General features: G+C 31.6%; 1 protein-coding gene across 3 annotated transcripts in view; it reads left to right on the top strand.

The window, feature by feature from the left end:
* LOC107368964 (prolactin-releasing peptide receptor-like) overlaps window positions 1-25554 on the top strand; it is a 54262-nt gene that overhangs the window by 15793 nt on the left and 12915 nt on the right. The window contains exons 2-3 of one of the 3 annotated variants that reach the window (XM_015936864.3): window positions 9495-9597; window positions 9660-9787. The exons of 1 other annotated variant lie outside the window; for it this stretch is intronic. The gene's annotated coding sequence lies outside the window, so the exon portion shown is untranslated. Of the gene's footprint in view, window positions 1-9494; window positions 9788-25554 lie in introns of all 3 variants that reach the window. One more of the 3 variants, XM_089267675.1, reaches the window with a different exon arrangement.

Here is a 25554-nt window from a genome sequence, read left to right as displayed (position 1 = left end):
GATTCTGGAGCAATATATTTTGCTTTATTTTCAAGTTTGGTCTCTTATAATTATAAAACTGCCCGTTCTGGGACACAATCCTGCCGTGTCCGTGACAACGAAAAAGAAGACAATTTTCTTTATGAAAAAGAAACTTTTTAATGATTTTTTTGCCGAAAATTGATAATTTTTACAAATTTGGTTCTCGCTCTTCGAGCTGCTCGATTCAAGCCTCTAGTGGATTAGGGTTTTTTGGTCTTGTATCGATGATTGATCCTCTTCGAGCTGCTAAACTCGATGCTGTCGCTAAATGTCCAAGTGCTGCCATTAAAGTTATTATTTTCACTGTTGATCATCCCATTACTGGTAAAGCTATTGCAAAAGCTGTCGGAATCATCTCAGAAGGCTCTTAAATGTTGAATATTGCTGAACGAAAGAATATCTGATGGATCCAAGAGAAGCACAGGCTGCTTTTCAAGAATCAGAATCTGTTCACGAAGCAATAGCTAGGGCAGCGGATCTAATATAATAACCAATGAGCAATATTCAACATTTTTAGAGCAGTTGTATAGCAGCTCAAAGAGGATCAATCATTGATACAAGACCGAAAAACCCCAATCCACTAGAGGCTTGAATTGAGCAGCTCAAAGAGCGAGATAGTAATTTGTAAAAATTATCAATTTTTTTGAAAAAATTATTAAGAAGTTTCTTTTTTCATCAAGAAAATTCTCTCCTTTTTCTTTTTCCAAGACCTGGGCATTTTATATTTATTATAGTGCAATCTTTCCACAATGAGGTTAAGAAAAGAAAGCAGAAAAAACTGTTTCTAAGGGTCACAAGCAACACTATAGAGAGGGCCAAATTTGGCAGCATCAGAACATTCTGGAAATCGGCTTGTACACCATTATCCCATCCCCATCAGACAACATTGTGTCTTATCAAGATTTTTCCGAAATGATCTTGATGAGAGTTGTTATTTTTCTGATTAAATAACTCGCAAACAAAAGGTGTTTTTTGATGCAATGTGAAAGGTGGATATAGTTCATTTGTGAAAATAAAGGAACAGAAGAAAAGTTCAGGTGCTTCAAAGCTCATGATGAGCTCATAAAATTTTGAAGTTATGATGACAACTCTTGAGTTAATATTAGTTTTTCAAAAAATGAAAATTAACTTCAATCGGAAATGTCTAGAGACAAATTAAAGGGAAAATATCTGCAAAAATATGAACAAAAAGAGTTGAAATTTGTTGTAAACATTTTAAAATCGAAGAGGAAACTTTTTTGTCGATCCAAAGAAATGTGAAAAAAGTTTTGTTCCTGACTTGCCTGATTGATTTTGAATTGTGACCAAAGTAAATGTGACTTTAAGGAGAACACTTGTGTCCCTTGGACTTTGGTTGCCTTGGCTTGGTGTTCAGATTCAGGTTTTCAAAAGGAAAATCAATTGAGAAGGAAATCCACTCAATATTGGTCTTTGAATCTTTCAGCCTTAAACTTCTTTCGTTTAAAATTTTACGATAAAGTTGACTATTATCAACAAGTCAAGATAATTGTTATTTCGCTGAAACAAATCAACCTTATCTTAGTTTACCTTTTCATTTCACCATTTGATGAACTCAGCTATAAAGTCTGAAAATCTTTCAAAGTTGAAAGCAAAGAAACGAAAAAGTTTACTTTTTTATCCAACATTTCAAGGTGAAAACTTTAAAGGTTAAAAAGTAAAGTGGAAAAATGAGTTTTAAAAAATTTAGTTTAAAAGAGTTTCATATTTGAAGCAAAAAAAATTTGCAACCTTTTATTTTCCATTGAGACGATAATTCCAATGATGAAAAAATGAAAGTCTATCAGATTCGATTAGAGAGAAGAAAATGTACGAAAAAGATTACATTTTTCTTTATTCATGGTTAGTTCAATTTGAATGTCGTTATGGAATCATAAATAGCATGTAAGCTGTTTCAATATTTCAGGTTAAATTGTGCACTATCATGAAGCTCTACTGGTGAAAGCAAATGTCAACTGTAACAGAAGAAAAACTGAAAGGTTAGAGTTTCTCTGAATTCAAAAAATGACTTATTTCTCTCACCTTGAATGATATCAATGTTATCTCAGTTTTTCAAAAGCAAAATTGGCATAAAACATTCATTTATTGGTATAAGTGCAAGTGATATTAAAAGTGAAAACTAGAAAGTATTGAAAGTTAAATATTGATATTTTAATGACATCCAATTTCTGGTTTCACCTTTACAATTTGCATATTCAAGTTGAACCATTGAACTGAGTTGATGAAAATTTGAAACAAAATTGATGAAAGTGAAGTAAAACACTTTTGACTCAAAGTTGAGCAAAGTTTTGTAAAAGTAGATTTTGCCCATTTTTGGTTGATCCATTTTTGGATGGTAAAAGTTGCTGTTTCAACGTGTCTTTTGACGTCGACATGATTGTTCAACATGAACTTGTTCAGGTTTGCATCAACATCGAGATCATGTTTACTCAACAATTTTTTTCCTTCATTTTTTCTTGGCCTTCTTCTCAACACTTTTCCTCTCTTCAATCAAATTAGTGTCAATAAATGAAAATAAGGAAAAGCCTATTAACAAGCAGTTACAGTTTATCATCTTTTTGTCAATCCATTTACATTCAAGTTGACTTTGAGCAAACAAATGCACAAAAGCAAATTGATGAAAATCTCGACATTTGCTCATTAACCATTAGATTATTTCAATTTGATTCAGTTTCTTCAGAGTTTACTTTTTTCTCTCCTTCGACTTTCTTAATATTAATTACTTGCCTGGAATGAGAAGCAAAAGCCTAGGATTGGGGAAGAGCAAAAAATGGTTCAATTAGCTTCAATTATTAGCTGTATCAACCACTTTTTTCCCTTCACTTTTTTTTGCTCAGCATTACATGAGGTTGACAGAGGACAAAAAATGAGAAAAGAAAATGAAGACGAAAAGAAAAGAAGAAAAGTTAGGAATAAACTGTGAAATGATGAGTTATTTTTCGATTAGTTATGATGAGTTTTCACTCCAACAAAGTGGTAACAGAAATACCAATAATGTCAAATTAATACCATCGAGTTGGCCTCAACATGCAATTACAGTGGATAACAGCTGTAGGTTATCAAAGGTTAATAATTGCTATTGATTAAATTTCAATCTTTCAGTACAATTTGATAACTTTTCTGTCATGAGACAAGAGCAATAATTTACTCATGTGTTCATGAAATATTCTGGTTCATCTCGAGAAAAATTCATATTCGATGTCGACCAAATCAGTCACATTTTTCACACACTTGATTCGTATTATATTGAAATGAATTATCTTTATCAAAATCTATAATAACTTCTGAAGTTATTTCAAAAACTATTGTTCATGAAATGAGCTACAAGTTTGCTCAACTGTTAACCAGCTCATTCGACACATTCGAGGTCGAAGTGCTGGAGAATGAACTAACTGGAAGCTTTTGGGCTAATTATAACAGGAAAACATTTTGATGATAAAATTAGCGAACATGAAGATGGCTGTTTGCTGATTCATTTGTGATAATTTTTCAATCTTCATCATTAGTCTTTTTGTCAACATTTTTCTTATTTTCCTTCATTAATAACATTTTGTAAGAAGGAAAATGTAGCTTAAAAAATGAACATTTCAATACTCTTTTAATCACCAGTTGCTTCATCCTTATTTAATAATGTATGTTATAATGTATGGAGAAGAAAAGTTTGTTATCATTTTTGATCCATTTTTAGATGAAAATTCATTGTTAACTTGACATTTTGATTGTTTCCTTTTTTTGTGCTTCAATTTTTGGCGCAAAGAATCCTCATTATTAGTCTCAAGATTAATTTCCTCATTTTCCTCTCTTCTTAATCAAATGATTTAAAAAGGTGTAAGGGATGAATTTCCTCTTCCTCTTCAACTCATTAATTATCAAGATGAACAGAAAATGCAAGAATCATTAATATCTTCATCGTCTTACTTTTATTCGTTCATTTTCTCCGATTCATTCACATGAACCCGTTTTGCTCTCCCTCCCTCTCTCTCTCTTTGTCTCACTCTCACTCTCACTTTCTTAACCATTCATGAATACTCATTATGAGAATAAACACATGAGATCAATAGTAACACACAAAGCAGAAGACATTTGAGCACAAAATCCCATGAGAATTTCATTTTAGCTTTAAAATTCAAAAGGAACGGAAAAATAGTCAAATGAGCAATAAATTTCTCATAATCCAGCAATTCCAATTACAATAATCTTCCCAGCAACAAATTCACATTAAAATTCAGTGAAATTTCTTATTGAGCCTTTTCTTTAAACTACAGGGCATTTCAGCTAATTTGTACAATATCTATTGGTCGAAACTTTTGTACGTTTTTCAAGGTATATCAAGATATTTAAAGGTTATTTCTCGTTAATCACTCGAATAAGCTTAGAAGTCTGTAGTTGATACTTATACTGATTCAGCATGTGCTTCTGAGCATCATTGAATGCTGGCGATTTTCTTTGTTTTTTACTGTTTTTTAGATTTCAAAAGTTTTAAAACTTTTTTCAAAAATTTTGCAAAGAGTAAAAAGTTTTTCAACTTGTGAAATCTAAAAAACAGCAATAAACACAGATTTTTTTTTTGTTTTTCTGCCTTCTTTTCCTTCTTTCCTTTTGATTCCAAGCTTACTCCGTTAAAATGGGCTCCTTCATTTTCAGACTCGGTAACCTATCTAAGCCTCAAGTTTACAGACGAACGGCCAAGCACAATCAGTTCAAACTCGATATACGATATAACAAATTTTCAAGGTTATTGGAGGTCTTTTGCAGGTTACAATCGAAACTCTACAGATAATGCGAAGTTGTTACATTTGTCTCGTGTGCTTGCCGAGATCTTGTTATTCAAATATTCATGATTAAATGCAATCCCAGTCTAAAAAAACTAATCTTCAGACTTGCAACATATTTAGACAAAAAATTATCCTTTATTAAAGAGGAAAACAGACTAAATCAACTTCTTTTGCTCTTTTACAAATAGCAAATTTCATCATGAATTTGCACAGCATTTATCATGACAAAACAAAAGCACATTTACTGAATGAGTAGCGAAAAAAGATGACAAACAGAATAAAACAAAGTTAAAAAAGAAAATGTAAAAAGTGAGAAACTTTATCAATGTCAAACATTATTTACATTTGATCTTTCATCTGAACAGATTTTCTGTTGTCTCTGTTTGCCTTCATGTTTACTCATCTTATTTATCGATCAATGAACAAGACAATGGATGAAGAAGATGGAAAAAAGAAGGCGAGAAGAAGAAGAGAAAAGGATGAAAAGTTATTAAACTCTTGTAGATTATCTTCTTTATTATGTTATATTGTTTGCCTCTTGTTTCTTTAGGCTATCAAATGTTCACTTGATAATATTATTATTGTCAACGAATCTGTAAACAGGTTCAACATTATTCGCTGGAAACGTTGAAAGTTACATTTTAATCAAATTCACTCCGAATCTTTCTTCTTCTTTTGTAAATCAAACTGATCAGAAGGCAAATGGATGAAGGAAACGAAAAACATGTTACCAACTTTGATTAATTACATCTGAAGGTTTTGCAGATTAATCTTTATGTCAAATTGCATTTCATTTGATTTAATGCAATATAATTAATACTTTGCCAATGTCATTGTTCATTGATTCATGAAATCTTCGATTTTCTTTTGTTTACGATTCGAGAAAAGGTTGAAGAAGGCAAAGAGAGAAAAAAGTTGATAAAAACGAACGCATTTTTTGTTGTTCCATAGATTCGAGACTTGAATAGTTTCAAAATTTTCTGTAATCAATCAATGTTCCTTTAATTACATTCTTTTATTTCTCTAATCAATTGATCTGCTTGAGCGTGTTTCATTAACGCTTTTCATTAACTTTCTCTTTCTGTACAATTTTTTGTTCTGTGATTTTCTTTTTCCACTCTTTCGTCTACTCCATTTGTTTATCGAGTTTTTTTTCTGTTTCACCCGAGTATTTCTGCTTCATGCTGTGTCACTAAATGCTGGTGAAAATGAATTTTGTGTAATTGGCACGTTAATTAAGTTATTATCTTGATAAGGTTGAAATGAATTGATTGCTTCCAGCGTTTACGTCCTTTTATTTGGAAATGAAAATTTTGCACCAAATGATTGATGACTCTTCAATGGAAACTGTTGCTATCAGCATTTTTGTTTCCCTGACTTTCTGTTACCATCAAGCCAAGCATCAAAGCCAATTTCTCATTTGTTCACTTTCTTCAAACATTGTACAGTTTTGTGTCATTAAATATTTTCTCTTGCTGCGCTTTTTGCACTTTGATCAATGTTTCGAAGGTTTCGGCTCATATTGCAAAGATATTTATCAATAAGAATATATAGTTTGATAGAAATGCGATAAATATGAAATAACAGTTCAAACCATTGACCACTCAAATGGTGCACAATGTATTGATCGACATGCAAAAATTGTTCAACCATTAACCGTCAATATTCTTATAATGATACTCAGAATGGATACTCAAACAATTGAAAGTATTCGAATCATCGTTTGCTAAAGAAAAGAATAGCGAAATTGTGGTTATTCGATGTTTGACTTATCGTAATACGTAGTTTTGAGAAAAGGGTTGAAAACAATTTACTTTCGAGTTGAGCGTTGAGAGCCAGTGAGTTCGTAGGAGTATAAATGGAAGTTCATTAAAGAAAAAAAGTTTCTCTGATCGATATTTTTCGATGAAACTGATTAGTTTTTGTACAATTATGGTTACAGATTTTTCCACAAAACTTGATACTATTGTAAAAACCAATGCACTTATTTTGAGAGATCAAATTTTCTATTTTCGTACAAAAGTGTATGTTGAATAAATATCAAAACTTAATTAGCTTAATAAATTAATGTTCATTCAACTTGATCTCTTTTCAAAGTTAACTTGTAACAATATGCTTTGACTCACAAAATTATGATAATTATTCGGTTGAAACATTGAAAATCTTGTGAACTCCTAATATTTACTTATTTCTAGAAAAAGATCGTGCAAAAATCATTGAAACTATCATAACTATAGTCTCGCCATTGATGTACCTTATGTTTAATGCAGCAATGAATTTCAATTTCTGTAAATAAAATCTTCAGTTCATTTTCGATTCTATTTTAGTCTTGAGCTATTGACAGAACCAGGAAACATTTTCAGATAATTTGGAGTGTTGATTGATAGTCGTCTGTGTAAATCTTGAGCAAATCAACTTGAAACAGAAAATTTTGTCATCATTATTAAACATGATCAATTGCACAGCCAAGTTGTATCTTTTACTTTTGTTTGCCTTTGCACTGTCATTTCAAAAGTTGAACTTCAACTGTTTACCTTTTGTATGAATAAGATAACATTGAAAATGAGGATTCAAATTTGCACCGAAAGCGAACAAAAGAAGATCACAATTGACTGAGAAAATGTTGAACTAAAAATGAAAACTAAAAGATAGAGTTTAAATGTTGACAATAAAAATCATAGAAACTTGTTTAACCTTGTTTCTCTCAATTTGTCCAGACAAGCTAAACTTTTCACTCGACTTGTTACCAAACAGTTTGGCAGCCTGCAACTGCAACTAGCTACAAGTGAAACAAAAGACACTGGGAGTGAAAAACTCTGATAACTTTAATACATTTTCATTGAGCTAATTCAATTGTAGATTCTATTCAAGCTGAGAAAACCCAAAATTGACCCTTTTGTTGTGTTCGTAAATCAAATTGACATTGAAAATTCAAAGCATTTTCAAGGAAAGAAACTGAAATCGGAATAACTCCATTCACATGATATTAACATGATATTTCCTTTTTATTTATACTCAAAGTCAACAATGAAACTTTCTTTTCATTGTAATCGCTTGAAAAGAGCACAAAACTCATAATTTATTACCAATTAGATATTAAAATATCCATTCTATTTGAGCCATTTTTCTTGCAAAACAATTCTTTATTCAAATTGTTGCTCAGTAAATAAGCTATCATCCATATTAGCCTGAGTTATCTGAACAATTTGTATTATTTTTTCTCTTTTTTCTCTTCTCTCAACTTATTCTCTTCAATCTTTCTCTTTCCTTTTTCTTCTCATGAAGAAATGGCAAAAACCTTTTTTCCCTCTATTCTGGTAACCTTCAGGGAATCTAAAAATTCATTTCTCTGATTTTCTTTTATTCAGTTTTCCACTTGTTTTTCAATTTCCATTTCATAAAACCTAATCTTTTCAAAGTTTTCACAATCAAACATTTTACTTCTTTTTTGGCAACAAAAAAATACTTTGATTTTCTCAGTTGATATTCACCTTGCCAAATGATATTCAACTTTATTCAACTGATTATTTCCTCAGGTAAAGAATGAGAATCAACAAAATTGGTGCCAATTTAAGTTGCAATCATTGCCTTGAAGGTTTAGTTGAAATTTTTTTCGAAAACAGAATTTTTTTCTCTCGAAAAGTTGAAAAACTTTTTAATGAGTCGCTTGACAATGACCACAAATGATGACAGAAGAGGATAAATCAAAGCTCATTTAAAACAACATTTCAAATCAACTGGGATTGAGTCCCGGTTTAAGTTTCATTATTGTTTATCAACTTTTCCTCTCGACATTGATTAACTTTTTAATGAGTAACTAAAGCTCATAAAGCTCTTGAAATTGATGAAGCAAATGAAGACTGATAAAGTTGACAATTAAATTGACTTTTCAACTTGAATCGGATGAAATGATTAAAGGATAAAAAATGGAATTTTGAACCAAAAAGTTGTCCAAAATTGCAAATTGTTCAACTTTACAAATTTCAATTCCAAATGATACTTTCATTCCTTTACATGAAATTAAATCATTGGTAAAGATTGACAATTGATTTGAAATATTTTTTCCACTTTTCTCTTTTCGATTCACATAATAATATAATTGAATTTTCTCTATTCCTTTCTCTTCTTTCCTCACTGAATCTGTCATGGAAAAAATGCTTTAAAATTCAATTCAAGTTTCAACTTTTTCTTTTGGTTTACTTTTTCTCTTTCAAGAGATTTAACTTTTTCCCTCCAAATTGAAATGATAATCATAATAATAAAAAATGATACTAATAATAATGGAAATAATTTCTCCTCTCATCATGCTATTACCATGGAAAAAGTATATTTCAAGAGTTTTTCGAAAAGAATTGAAACTGAAGAAGAAAATTTTTCTTGTTGCGCTTTAAATTCTGATAAAAAATTTTCTTTTCTCATCTTGTTATATCAATACATTTTCAGAGTAAAAGAAAAGAGGATCAAAATGTTATGAGTTTTTTTCTCATTCGCTTCTTAGTTTACTTTTGAGGAAATGTCGAGCCAAATATTGCATAATCTGATAAATCTGGGAATGATAAAGAATAATATTCTCACCTCTCTTATGGAAACATTTACAAGCATTGAAAATTCAAATGTTCATGGAATGACAACAGAATCAATATCTTTCTTTTTTTCTTCTTCTTCTTTTTCTTTGAACAGAATCGATTTGGAATGTTTCGAGCTTCTGATTCTGTATGGTTTACAAGTTCGTTTATCTGGTTTCCCTTTTCTTGGATTGTTCAGTTGGAAGAAGGAGAAAGCTGTATGGTTTTCATGATAATTTAATGGTGGATAAAATTGCTCTAATCAACTCTTCCATTTTAGTGATTAATCTGTTGTAATTGAGATTGATCCAGTTTCTGTGTGAAGTAACGTTGTGCCAACAGGGAAAATCAGATGCGATTGGACAAAGTTTCAAGTTTACTTTCAAGTTGCCAAGTTGACAGATAAAGGTGAGATTTAATCAACCTTGAATAACCTTCTTTAGTCTGGTATTAACCTTTGAATATCGAGAGAATTGGGAAAAGGAGAAGAAAAGTTTGCATGGAAAAGGGGAAATTGGAATTAGGATTCAAGATAGCATTGGACAATTGGTTGGAGTGACAATTTGATTAATTGTTGCAAGATGAATTAAGGATTAGAGAGAGAAAGTTGAGAAAAATTAGAAGACTGTTGCTCGATTCAACGGAAACTTGTAATTTCTATTCAAAATAACTTTCCTTCCAGCGATTCTTTGTTAAAGTTGATTTTGTTTGAACCATTGTTCAATCAGACAACTCAACTGGATAAATTAACCTTTATTCAAAATTTTACAACTTGCATAATTAACTAACAACATAAGACGAAATTGTAAAATTGTTGATGTAATGAGTACAATAGATTTGACAGACAATGAAATTAAGATGGCAAATAAACCCGAGATGAAAATAGCAACAAAGCCAATTAATGTGTTGAATATCAAGAAAGGGCTTTACCTACGTAGTAAATTTCCTAACAAGGGAGATGCCCTTGCTTGAACAGTTTTTTGCAATTTTTCTGGCTCATCTTGTATTTGATGACGAGAAATCAGATAAATTTATGTACTTTTACTTTGTTTCGTTAGTGCGGTGTCAGGTTAGATTAGGTTGGGTTAGGTTAGATACTTGAGCCCTTCTAAGTAAAGATATTGCATCGAAATCTACAGGCACTTCGCTTGTAAGATTAAAAATCTAAATGAAATATCGTCTTCGCTGTAAAGATATACCAATTTAACCATGCTGGTCAATTGAAACTAGGCAACGGTTTGTGAGACTGTTTTGTGCAGGAAAGATGTTCAAACTTGATCATTTAGAGGAAGTAAAAGTCGTAACAAGGTTTCCATAGGTGAGACTACAGAGAGACTATTCATGTATAAACTCTTTTGCACAAGAAAAATATCCTTTAAACAATCTACCAGTGACGAGACATCAAAGGCAAATCATATTTTCTAGGATGAAATGAAAAATAATGTAAAATATCGTTCGTATTGAGACTGCTCTGTAAATTATGAATGCAACGCTCAATCATTGTAGCGGTGAATTTAAAAAAAACTAACCTTCTCACTTGGTTCATCAATTCATAATTAACAAAAATAATAAAGCACTTGGGAAGCAATTAATTGCCACAATTTTATTGAACTTGATACAAACTTGGCCATTGCATAACTGGATAAACAACTGAATGTTATGATTAATTTGTTGGGTAACAATTTTTGAAATTTTATCCATCCAATTATTCATTTATTATTGTTCAGCTTGTGCAACGAAAATGAGGAAAAAATTAAGGTAAACTAATATTTTTCCATGTTGTTCTTGAGCGTTTTATTTTGCAATTAATCTTGGAGTTTGGTCAACATTTGGGATGAAATGAAACAAAAAGGGTTGAACCATAAATTAAGTGAACAATAATTGAGTCTGGAGTTGAAGAAGGAAGAAAACGCAAAAGGCAAAAAAAAGGTGTCAACCATTGAAATGAATTACACCAAGAGTTGGACTCTTTTTCAACAACTCTTTCATCTTATAACTGGTAAAACTGTTAATGATGGTCAATTAAGACAAGATCCAACAAATGGTCTAACAAGAGGCAACTATTTGTCCACAGAGGATTGACCTCAACAGACACAAGAAAATGGTCAACACACATAGCAATTCTTGTAACCATAAATTGAGTAGCAACACTTGATAACTCAATTTTGATTGACTTTCTTTCTCCTCTCATTTTCATCCAAAATTCTCATAACCATCATCATGACCATCATGATCATCATTCCAACAAAAGTCATTTTTTTCTTCTCTTTGTTTTCCCCATTTTAATGCACTTTATGGAAACTTGTTATTCTCATTTTATTACCAAAATCCAAACTTTTCCCTCATTAGTTTTGCTCAACAAAAAGCCAAACAGTAATCATCATTACCATGATAATGATAACTGCTGGTCGAAAATTATCATGAAAAGAAATCACGAGAAATGTTCATGATTCATTCCTTGCAACTTTATCATGAACACAATGAAGAGCCAAATGTTCGTTCCAATCAATCTTATCAATTTACCGATTCGAAGAAAAATGTTGAGTTCGAAAGTTCAAATCTGGTGGAGAAAATTCAATTTTGCTTTTTTTATGGATTCAACTTTTTTTTCATTTAACTACTAATTTCACTACTCATGATGATTCAAGTATCTCTGGAGGGCTTTTATTAGTGTCAGTAAAAAGAGGAAGAAAATTTCATTGCAACTTTCTCCTCTCATCATTTTATGGAATACATTTTTTCCTCATGATAATAATAATAAAATGCTGAGAAGAAGAGTTTGATGACAAGAATGTGCAACTTTTTTCTTCTCGAGTAATTTGCTTCTCATCATGACTGTCACAATTCCCTGTAAAGAAAAAACCATTTCACTTTTCTCATCAGATTATATTAGATATTTCATGATTTTCCTTATCTCTTTTTCACTCGCTTTTTTGCTCATCTTTTCATCACTTTATAATCCATTTTCATGATTCCTTTAAACTTTTCCTTTTCTCTTTTCACTATTGATTGGTGAGTTTCACCAACAATTTCATTAGTACACTTTTTTCCAGTGAAACATGAGGTTCAAGAGTTTATCGTTTATTTGGATTGTTATAAGCTTTGATTTTATCCTTTTCTTTTGATTCTCTTTTTTTTCTTTGTTTACTTGTAAACAATATCAGTTTTTCTCTCTCTCTCTCATCGTTTCAGCCAACAGGGAATGATGAATGAGCTTGGAGTGCGATGGAAAGCTGACAGTTGATGGAAGACCAAACTATGGATAAGTGGGTGATGAGAAAATTGATGAACATTGATTAAGAAGAAGGTGAACAAATTTGATTGATAACCTTTGGTGAAAAGGTAAAAGTTAGCATCTGTTAAAGTGAAAAGTTAAAGGTGAAAAAGGATGCTAACAAGAAGATGAAAAGTTGAGAAAAGTAAGAAAAGTAATTTCACATCGAAAGGGTTGAGACAGGAAACAAGATAACATTTTCGTTTTCCCGTCTTCTTTCGTCCATTTCGAGTCAAAAGCTAACTGGAAGATTCTTTCGTTGTGCTCAAAATCATCACTTACTTTCGCAATTTTATAGCGAAAAAGGATTCTGTTTCAGTCAGCAAGTTTTTCTGGGTAAATGAAGTTAATAGTTTATCCATTGGAGCAGAATTAGCATTTCATATTAATCTAATTATTTGATTAAACACTTGTTCAGTGTTAACATCATTATGATCATTGTCATTAGCATCATTAATCACTTTCACAGGTGAGATGCACCTGATTCTTGGTGTTAATTTGTTCGTAACTTTTAACCTTTTCCTGGGATTCAATTCAAGGAGGATTTGCAAGTGAATAGGGAAAATTGTCTGTTGAAATATTGTCATGAAATAAACTTTTGTAATTTTTAATGTTGCTTGCAAATATCAAATTCAGTTGATGAGGCAAGAATTATTAGTAACTTGAGTTGAGGCATACTTGAACTTTAATTTTGACTCTTCTATTTATATTTATTTGCATTTCATGTTTAGTGCTTCTCGAATATCATTATATCATTGATATTCTCATTCAATCGTTTCAATCAGATATTCCATTATAATTTCCAATTGTTATTCCCCAAATCTGTTGAACCTAATTTCATGTTGAACATGATACAAGTTTCCTTTTTATTGTTACATAATTGCGATCAATAACAATCTGATTTTCATGTTTCAACAATAATTGTTTCTTCATTTCATCATAAAAATTGAATCACTTACTCTACAGAATCGACCAATTATAAAAGGCAACTTGAGATTTCATTTTCTTTTCCAGTTTACATTTTCTCCTGATGTTACTCATTCAATGAAAGTCTTTTATTGAATAAATTAATATATTATTCATTAAATTATTATCTTTATCACTCTGGCACTCTCTCGCTCTTCTAACAAGGTTAATATAAAAAGTAAATCTATTTACTCAGAAAAGGCAAAGATCAATATTTCAAGTAAACTTTTTGAGCACAAAATCAGCAGAAAATGATTGGTCGAAGAAGATGATGATGATTGCATGGATAAAGTTGACCGAGAAAACATTTATTCCAGAGAAACAAGTTTTTTACTTAAGGTTATCATATTGCTAATATGTATAAATTTTCATCCCTCAATGTCGTTTATTTGTATATAAATATTATCCTTGTTGGTTGAAAATATCAACATTACTTGTTTTACTATAACTTAAACTAACCTTTCTATCTATCTAAATGTTCAATATGACTTATTAGTCATGATTTACCTTTAATCTAAATTCATTTCAATTTTTGACTTTTTGACTTTTTCTCCATATGTAGCTACTGAATCAGGAACCTCTATTATTCCTCGATATTTCTACATATCGTTAGCTTCCTCTCGTTGAGACAAATCTGGTGGTAACATTTGTTTACCTGTACGACTCATAGTTCATGAGAAAACCTCAGTTTCTCCATGAACTATGACTCCTTCAAAGTCCTAGGGAAAGTGTCCACTGTATCTCAACCACTCAACCTAATAACTTAATCTTTCTTTTAATCATTTACTATTCACCTATTCTAACTTACTAAAACACCCAATTTCACCCCTTAAAGCTAGAAGCTATTTTGACCCTTCAACTTGACCATTTTTACCTGCTTAAGCTATTTTCAACCTCTTGCTATCAACAAACACAAATCCCTAGAGGAACTCACATTCCTTGGTTTTCTTCCACTTGTCCATCTTAACCGTCAAACAAACTCTTACTCACCGAGGACTCAAAAGGGCTGTCTTACCTGCCTACTATAAATACCTAAAATGTCACCTTAACAGGTTATGGTGTATATTGTATGTCGATGGTGTACTTTTGTCGTCTGTTTAAACTTAACTAGTTTTTGTATCATTACTGTATTGTCCTCTTGGTGTTAATTTACTTTTAGTTGAATCTGTCAATTGCTTCTTCATCATCTTTAACAATTTTGAATAAACTTGTTTAAATTGAATATTTTGACTTCATGTCTGTTTGGTCTGAATATTGACCATGTGTTTTGTTTTATTTGATTCATCTTAACCTTATTGAATTCACCATCATAACCAACAGGTTATGGGCAGGGTCACGCTTTGCTGACTTGTGTTTGTTTGTCACCAGTATTTTGATACTAAATCTTTGAGCCTGAATATTGGCTATTGTGTTTACATTTGTACATCATCTTTCTGAATATTCATCACCGACAACACCATCATGATTACCAACGATATCCAAGTAATTAAATTAACCAAATCAAATTATTATGTTTGGAAAAGATCCATCGAAACCATCTGTAAATCCAAAGGAATACTTCAAGTCCTCGACGGTTCATCATCACGTCCATCTGAATATAATGCTGATGAGATTCTTACTCTCACTCAACGTGACATCACCAGAAGAAACACCGAAATCAATGAATGGGATGTCAAGGATTCCACTGCTCAACAATTAATCATGCTTAGCATCGATTCCGAAGATGTAAGTCTAACAAGTTTATTTATTAATGCTACCACTGCTCATGAAATGTTTACCAATATCATTAATTTTAAAGAAGAGCGAACTAAACAAAGCTCATTCAGTGTCAAGAGAAAAATCATTGAAGTAAAGTTCACTTCGGCTCATACAGTTGCTAGTTATTTCTCCGAACTTGAGACTGCTATTAAGTTAAATAAAGATCGTAAAATTGATGTTGATGAAGAAAATCTTGTAATGAAAGTTTTAGATGATTTACCGATTATTTATGAAAATTTCCGACAAAATATTGAAATGAGAATAGATACAGGTGATTCAATTACGCTAGCTCAGTTGAAAGCTAATCTCTTGCGAACAGAGAAACGTATAAATGAAGGTAACCCAAGTAAGAAAGGTGAAGCCTTGTTAGTTAAACCTGCGAATAAAATTCATTATAATGTGAAAGATAAATTTTGTTTCAATTGTGGTCTTAAAGGACACCTGAAGAATGATTGTAGAAGAAGAGCAAACAACAACAATAATTTCAATAGAAATAACAATCACTACAATCAAAGAAACAATCTGAATTCTCAATCAAATAACTTCAGAAATAATTCAAACAGATGCACCAATCAAAACAGAAGTAACAACTATTCCAATAACAACAACAACTCTAACAGACATAATTACTCGAGCAATAACAACAATAATTTCAGAGGAAATAGAAACTTTCAGCGTCCTAACAATGTAAACTTACCCAGCAATAGAAATAATTATTCAAACAGAAATAACAATCAACAAGCTAATGTAGCTTTAAATAACAATGAAAATGAAATGAGTAACGAACATGATATTGCTTATACAGCTCATGAAAATAGATCAAATGAGTTAGTTTGGTATTGGGACTCAGGTTGTTCTTATCACTGTACCAGTGACATTAATAGTTTTAGTGAATTTGTTGAATTGGAAGAGCCAATACCTTTGACTATTGGAGATGGAAATAAAATTACTGGTATAGCTAAAGGTACAGTATTAGCTGAATGTTTTGATGGTGAAAAATGGAATAAGTGTAAACTTGAAAATGTGTTATTTACCCCTCGACTTGGTAAATTCAATCTGTTCTCCTGGATGCAAGCAATGAAAAAAGGTTACAAGTTATTCTCCTCATTAGAAGGAACTGAAATTTCTGATAGTAAGACTGGTAGAGTATTGATGACTTGCAGACCAGTTGGTAATTCCTTTGTTTTAAATTTGAAGACAAGAAAAGATGAAAATAATTTTGCTTTGATTGCTAGAGATGCATCACTAAGTGAGTGGCATAAACGACTTGCCCATGTTAATGTCCATAAAATCATTGAAATGTCCAAAGAAGGTTTGTTACCTAGAATAAAGATTGATTGTGATCCTAATAAATTTGTTTGTGATGGATGTATGAAGGGTAAAATGTGTTCCAAGTCATTCAAGACTGCAGTACCTAGAGAGATAAAGGTTGGTGAAGCTTTCCATTGTGATCTAGTTGGTCCAATGGAAGTGTCATCAATCAGAGGTTCAAATTATGCATTAGTTATTAAAGATGAGTTCAGTTCACTTCGATCAATTTACTTCATTACTCATAAATCAGATACTTTTACTAAAATTGATGAATATGTTAAAGAAACAGAAAAGGTTACCAGTTCAAAGGTAAAAATAATGAGGTCCGACAATGGACTAGAGTTTGTTAATTGTAAAGTTGAAGCAATTTTGAAAAACCATGTTATTACTCACGAGTTGAGTTGTCCTTATACTCCTCAACAAAATGGACTGATTGAGAGAGAGAATCGGTCGATTGCTGAATTAGCTCGATCGATGTTGTTCAGAAGTAAATTACCTAAAAGACTGTGGGCCGAAGCCATGAACACTGCTGTTTATGTCATGAATTTAGTAATTAACAAAAAACATAAAGGTATAACACCATATGAGCTTTGGTACAATAAAAAACCTTGTTACGACCATCTTCGAGTGTTTGGTTGTGTTGTCTATGTTAAAATACCTGATCAACAAAGGAAGAAGTGGGACGCAAAGTCTAAGAAGTGTATATTTATCGGTTACACCGAATCAACAAAAAACTATCGTGTTTACGATCCCTTTACAAACAAAATTAGTGTAACTTGTAATGTCAAGTTTTCCGAAAATGATGACAATGGAGAAGCTACAATTGATAGTGTTAATAATGACGAAGTTGTTAACTTGAAAAAATTATGTGGAGTGAATGATGAAAATGAAAATGAAGATGACAATGACTCTGATAGTGATGAGACTATCATTTATGACCCACTTGATGAGGACGAAGTAACCAACCTAAATTTAAAAGGAAATTCATTTGTTAACATGTGTCTTGCTTCAATTTCTGACAATATATTGGAACCATTAAGTTATGATGAAGCGATGAGTTCAACAGACTCAGTTAATTGGTTAAACGCAATGAAAGATGAAATGAAATCTTTAAATGATAACAATGTTTATGACTTAGTTGAACTTCCAAAAGGTAAACGAGTAATTTCCTGTCGATGGGTTTACCGAATCAAACGAAAAAGTGATGGAACTATTGAGAGGTTCAAAGCTAGATTGGTAGCTAAAGGTTACTCTCAAAAATATGGAGTGGACTACTTCGAGACTTACAGTCCAGTTGCTCGTTACGACTCAATACGAGCAATACTTTCAATTGCTGCCGCTAATAAAATGTATTTGTTACAGTTTGACGTTAAAACTGCATTTCTTTATGGTGATCTCTATGAAGAGATCTTTATGCAGCAACCAGTTGGATTTGACGATAAAAGTGGTAAAGTGTTTAAATTAAAGAAAGGCTTGTATGGCCTGAAACAAGCTCCACGACAGTGGAATGCAAAAATTGTTGAGTTCTTCTCAAACCATAAATTCACTCAATGCAAAGCTGATCAATGTATTTTCGTCAATAATCAAAATTCCCTAACTATTTGTGTCATTTATGTTGACGATGGACTTGTTGTTAGTACTAACAAAAGTGAACTTGAAAAATTAACTAATGTCTTGTCAAAAGCTTTCGATATGAAGTTCCAATCTCCTCAAGTTTTTGTAGGTATGGAGATTATCCAGAGTCCAGATCGTTCATCAATTAAAATCAAGCAATCAGCTTACATTAAATCATTGCTGAAACGTTTCCACATGGAAAATTGCAAACCAATTGGTTCTCCTGGCGATCCTAACATTAAACTGATTGCAACTAATGATCCACCTGATGCATCGATTCCATATCAAGAGGCTGTTGGTGCTCTTCTGTACCTCTCTATCATCTCTCGACCTGATATTACCTTTCAGGTCAACAAAGCAAGTCAATTCAATTCGTGTTATAATGACATTCACTGGGGAGCAATCAAGAAAATCTTCCGGTACCTTAAAGGTACAATTGATCATGGCATCATCTACAATTATCCCAATCCTGATCTTCAATTAAATGGTTATTGTGATGCTGACTTTGGTGGTGATCTCGTTAAAAGAAAGTCAACAAATGGTTTTACTGTGACACTTGGAGATTCACCAGTTTCTTGGGCTTCAAGACTCCAGAAAAGTGTTGCCCTATCAACTACCGAAGCAGAATACGTTTCAATTAGTGAATGTACTAAAGATGTTTTGTGGTACATTCAGTTGCTAACTGAATTACATGTTAACTTGACCACTCCAATCACCATTTACAGCGACAATCAAGGAGCGATACTTTTATCGAAAAATAGTTGCTTACCAAAACTGACCAAGCATATTGATATGCGTTTTCATTTTATTAGAGACCATCAAGAGAATGGTAAAATAAGAATTGAATACATTCCGACAACTAAACAACCAGCCGATATGTTAACCAAATCGTTAACACCAGCAAATTTGAGTAAATGTATCAATTTGCTCAACATCAGTTAATTGTGTTTGTTCCTAGCAAGGGAGGCTGTTGGTTGAAAATATCAACATTACTTGTTTTACTATAACTTAAACTAACCTTTCTATCTATCTAAATGTTCAATATGACTTATTAGTCATGATTTACCTTTAATCTAAATTCATTTCAATTTTTGACTTTTTGACTTTTTCTCCATATGTAGCTACTGAATCAGGAACCTCTATTATTCCTCGATATTTCTACATATCGTTAGCTTCCTCTCGTTGAGACAAATCTGGTGGTAACATTTGTTTACCTGTACGACTCATAGTTCATGAGAAAACCTCAGTTTCTCCATGAACTATGACTCCTTCAAAGTCCTAGGGAAAGTGTCCACTGTATCTCAACCACTCAACCTAATAACTTAATCTTTCTTTTAATCATTTACTATTCACCTATTCTAACTTACTAAAACACCCAATTTCACCCCTTAAAGCTAGAAGCTATTTTGACCCTTCAACTTGACCATTTTTACCTGCTTAAGCTATTTTCAACCTCTTGCTATCAACAAACACAAATCCCTAGAGGAACTCACATTCCTTGGTTTTCTTCCACTTGTCCATCTTAACCGTCAAACAAACTCTTACTCACCGAGGACTCAAAAGGGCTGTCTTACCTGCCTACTATAAATACCTAAAATGTCACCTTAACAGGTTATGGTGTATATTGTATGTCGATGGTGTACTTTTGTCGTCTGTTTAAACTTAACTAGTTTTTGTATCATTACTGTATTGTCCTCTTGGTGTTAATTTACTTTTAGTTGAATCTGTCAATTGCTTCTTCATCATCTTTAACAATTTTGAATAAACTTGTTTAAATTGAATATTTTGACTTCATGTCTGTTTGGTCTGAATATTGACCATGTGTTTTGTTTTATTTGATTCATCTTAACCTTATTGAATTCACCATCATAACCAACAATCCTTCAATCCCTTCAGGGATTGATATTCTGCAATTTTTTCTCCTCTCTCTTCTCTCTCTTTATCAAATTGAAACGAAACTTTATCGTAAGAGAAGCAAGAAATCATAGCCTAAAGGTGCACCATTCAGGACTCAATTTAACGCTTGAACCCAAGCTAATCTCACAATTTCCCTTTGCCTTCGTTTCCTCCCATCCAATATCAAACAAAAGGTTAACGAATAATCAACTCTAATAGTATATTAATATTGAGCGCTTGGAGGTTGGTTGTTCATGGATAGCTAACTTGACCTGAGAAGGAGTTTGTATGGAGATCTCCTGGTTTTATATTATCAAAAGTTTTACTTGACTAATTAGTTTTAATTAGGTTTTGCATAAAATAAAAGACTGATCTGAATGCAAAGTTTTAGGTTGACTGATTTATGAAAAGTTTAGTTTTTAGTTTCTTGAAAAGTATAAAATCTTTTTATATTTTCTGTTCTGTTTAATTTCAATTGCAAAATGTTTAAACCAAAAATGATATTTTCTCTGCAATTGAATACGAGATGAGTTTCGTTTCATATGCAAAGCTGTATATTTTGAGTTCTGGAATCTCATGATTTCGTTGAGAAAAGCTGTTTCAAACGATTTGCAGAATATTAACTTATGTAAAAAACTAGCGTAAAACTGTTACTTGGGTTTTACGTTGGAAGAAATGCTGGCACAAAAGCTCTTTGTAACCATTTTAGAAGCTTGTTAGAAGCGCAAAGTTGTTTTTCGAAACATTTTTATGCAGAAACTGATCTAACTCAGATTACCATCTTGAATATCGTAAATAAATGATTCAAGTAAAGATGAAAAGGATTTTGCAATTTAAAGAGGAAAATCGACAAAAGTAAATGTCCATTTGCAAAGTATAAACATTTTTCATTCTTTTTGGACAGAAATTCATGCGAAAAGGTCATCAAATCTAAAGTTTATCCATTTCCTAAAGCAAACATTTTCATAACTCTTATTACAAAAGAAACATAAAAGTGCAAAAAGAGTTTAATTTTACACACAATAATAACACTATTCTTCTTCTTGTCGATAGAGATCAATATAAATTCAGGCAAAATTGGTTGAAAGCAAAAGAGTTGTATCAAGCTCGGTAAAAGAAACTCGAGGAAACAAAGTTTGCAACTTTACTAGTGAACGGCTTTTATGAGGTTAGTTTTCAATGAATAGCAAATCAATGGATCAATCTTTTTCAATTGCAATTGCAATTATAAAGTAAACAAGTGATTCTCTTTTTAACCAGATTTTCGTTGGGCAATCCTTTTCGTTTTACTTTCGTTTTCACTGAACATTAATTCGCAACTTTTCGCAAGTTATACCAATCCAATAATAGAATCAATTGAGTCAATATTTTGCTTGGGTTAAAAGCATTTATATGGATGACTAGAGCATCATCACCATCATAAACTATTAACATAATTGACAGTCAATCCTTTTCATTTACACAAAAATCATCTTTACCAATGTAATCATCACTTGACCTGAAGCAAATTATTCATCGCCATTCAATAGCCAAACTCAACTTTGCCATGTATTTGCTCATTTCTGCTTCATTATCTTTTCTCTTCAATCAATTCCCAGTTTCCAATAATAATGGTAATAATAGTAATAATCATGGTAATAATAATATCATAATAAAGCAATTTATTGTTTTCATTTTCTGCTCCATTAAAGAAGTAAATGAATAATCAACTTGGAATAAAAGGCAAAAGTTAATTTAACTATCAGATTCAAACTTCTTCCCGATTACTTAATATGAATGAACACGAAACGATTCAATATGTTTAATGAATGAGTCAATGAAATTCAATAATACTTTTCAGCAAATAATCAAAACTAAATCCATAAACTCAATGTTTTCTCCATTTTTGTAGAGTTTGGTGAGAAAAGCAATGTTTGAGAAAAAGTTTTCCATCGATCTATCCAGACAAATGTTCAAAATCAATTACGAATCTTTTTGTTTCTAGAAAAGTTGAATAGTTTTGATACATATTTCAGTTGATACATATTTGTGTCACTAAAAGGTTTGTTCATGAAGCTCATTGAATAACCATTAGCTGTTGCAAGTGTTGCGACTTGACATTAAAGGGACAAACACTGAAGGAATGAGGAAAACATGAATATGTCATTCGATTAGCATATTGTGTAGACAAGGCTGGAAACGGTAAAAGGTTAGCATTATTTGTTGTTCACTTTGCAAGTGAATTGAAAAAGTATTAGAATAGCAAAGAACTCGTTATTTACAGGGAATAGAAGAGAAAAAAAGACAAAAGAAGACCATGTAGAATCAGGGAATTCAGACGTTCGAGAAATACGAGAAGAGAAGAGAAGAAAAAGGAAGGTTCGTTCCATTCTCATTCATCTTTTTTCCTTCATCTTCATTCTCTTTTATTTACACGAAAACAATCATTTTACTCTTCTCTTTCATCATTAGCATCTCTTCTCGATTTTCTTTCTTCTTCTTCTTCTTCTCATTCTTTTTTCTTCAGATGAAAGCATCTCTTAAATGATTGTACAAAGGAAACTATTAAAGAACCAATTCGAAACCCTTTTTTTCTTCTTCTTTTTCTTCTCTTGCCATCTTCTTTCCCAAGAAGATGGAGAAACAAAAACGCCAAAGACTGTCAATTCATCTTCATTTCGATTTGGTTACAACCATTAATTTCAACTAAATCGTAATTGATACTTTTTCTTGTGAACTTTTTCTCTTCTTTTCTCTCCTTACAGTTAATTTGATCCTTATTATCATCATTGTTATAGTTATTATTAGATTTTTGTTTTATTTCATTTGGTTAAGAAGGCGAAGAAACTGGCAATGATAATAATTACCTAAACGTTAACACATTAACTAGAAGTTTTATGAATTATGAATTTGCATTTCACCTGCTAATCTGACAACTCGCTAATGCTAAAGCGATGATGATTCAATTTCAATATGTTTACCATTGACTTGAGAACTGACCATTAAGTTGATTAACTTGGCCAGCATAATAAAGATTAGTAGGTGAAAGAAAATGATAGTTAACCGAAAAAACAAAATTGTTTCTTCTTCTTCTTTCATGTTCGTTCTTTGCTCTTTAACTCTTTTCTTGGTGATTCTGCAAATTGTCAATCTGGAGAAATAAAAAAATCGTGCAAAGCAAAAGTTTAGATTTACTAAGCACGTTTATCAATTGTTCAAATTGTTTGATAGGAAAAGTTCAATTACAGTTAATCAAGTTGCCAATCGTTTTGAGAATAAAATGAACCCAAATGGTTATTTATGGTTTCACTTTTGGTAAAAGTATTAGAAGTAAACTTTTTTCATCTTATTCCCTCTTCAAAGTCTATCAATAGTTCAGGAAATTTCATTTGATTGAATCAAATTTGATTTATGGCAATCTTTTCCTTTCTACTCAGCTCTTCCTTTTGGTGACTTTAACTGATTCACAGCTCAACTTTTACCTTAATTTTGTCATCCAACAGGCACTTGGCAATCAAACACTCGAACTCTGTTGGTAAAACCTTTTCGTTTCTCGACCAGTTAGAGTAATTTTAAAATCTCGAAACTTTTTCAAACTTTTGTAAACTCTAGAAACTTTGCAAATTTTGAGTGTTTTCACAGTTTCTTTCAGTTCGTTAACTTTGTTGCTCCAATTTTTTGAGGGAAATATTGAAAAGAAGTGTCATTGGAAGATGAAAACTCATATCGATGATATTCCAGCATAATCACATGACGAAGCAGCAAATCGAATTGAATCGTTCGCATTCGACAGTCCAAAGACTAAGACTTTTGCTTTGACATTAAACAAGAAGGCTGCAAATATGTTCAATTTTCAATTAGAATTGCAAACTCCGGAGTTGCTTAAATAACGACAGTGAATTAGCAACGAAATTTGAATTATTTGAAGGATTAAATATTCTTGGATTGGAATCACTTTCACTGCAGAAATATATTATTAAATAACCAAATTAGCCTTTAATGACTTTCTGCTAGACAAAAATAACTAAATATAACATAAAAACATAAATATTGATGAGAAAATTGATGAAACAAAAAAGTTGGAATGATGAATGAACTTGAATTTAAGCTAATTTGTCTCGATTAATTTAATTAATTTCAAGTTTTACCTTTTTTTCTGCTTCTGCATTTGATTAATCATTTCATAATTCATGAAATCTCGTCTCCATCATCGTCTCTTGACAATAAGGAAGATCTACAAATGAATAGGAAATATTCTCATGAAATAAACTTTTAATGTAATTTTTAATGCTCATTCCGAACAACTTATGTATTTTTGAACACAATGCGATCATAAGAAAAGTAAATTATTTGCATTCGAATTTTGCATTTTATCAGATTGAAAAAGTTCGCAAAAAGAGCTAATTGCAATCGAGATGAAATGCATTTTTGAAGATCATCATCGAATAAGATTTTTCAATGCAATTATTTCTTTTCTGAAGTGATCATCAATTTTTAATGAAACAGAACTTTAACTCTTCTTTATTGAATATCTTATGAAGTAAAAGAAAAATTTAAAGACGAAATTCATAATCGAAATCAGCATAAATTTTTGATTCCAAAGAAGCTCATTAAAAATTCGAGAAAAGGCGATTTTGCTGGTTCTTCTTGAGTTCATTTTATTTCTGTTTTTCTTGTTCGTTTCGAGTTTCTGTTCATATCTTGGTGAGTTGATATCAAATTGATGACGATTAAACTCAGGGGAGACTGAAACGAGAGAGAAGTGAAACAGTCAAAAGTCAACTCTGCGAATTATTCCATTGTTGAAAGATAATTGAGAATGATTAGTTTTTGAATGGGAATCTCTGTGGTTCAATTTAATAAACTCGAGATTGAAAATGCAAATGAAATTCATATTCAATAAAGCAAACTCTTCAAAGCCTTTTGTTGTCTCAAGAAACTTACCTTTAAAGATTTATTGCACAGTTTAATGTGCTTTTGATTATCCTGACTTTTCCTTCTGCCAACCCTTTGAATGTGCATTTTAATGGGTTCATTCAAAATTAATCTTGATTTAATCAAAAAGAAAAGAAAAAGCTTTACATTAAAGCTTATTCCAGTCAATTTGAAAGTCTCAGCATTTCAAGTTTATCTTGATTGATTACTTGTACTCTTGATTAACTATTGAACATTTCAATGTGCTTCCATTCATTCAACTTGAATAGAATTTCAGAGCATTTTGCAATAACCGATAGACTGTGCCTGAATCACACCCAAGTCGCTCATTTCGTCACTATAATGAAGCTCGAACATCTTATTATCAGTTGCTCTTGGAGATTTGATTACTGGTCATTAATGATCAATAACGATGTAAACGAGCTCCAGCTTAGAATGCTTT

Source organism: Tetranychus urticae, chromosome 2, assembly GCF_039701765.1.
Source record: "Tetranychus urticae isolate SD_2017Ah chromosome 2, NJAU_TeUrti_SD_1.0, whole genome shotgun sequence".
In the NCBI taxonomy this organism is placed as follows: Eukaryota; Metazoa; Arthropoda; class Arachnida; order Trombidiformes; family Tetranychidae; genus Tetranychus; species Tetranychus urticae.
The sequence above is the reverse complement of the archived record's forward strand: the minus strand, read 5'-3'. Positions and strand labels throughout refer to the sequence as shown.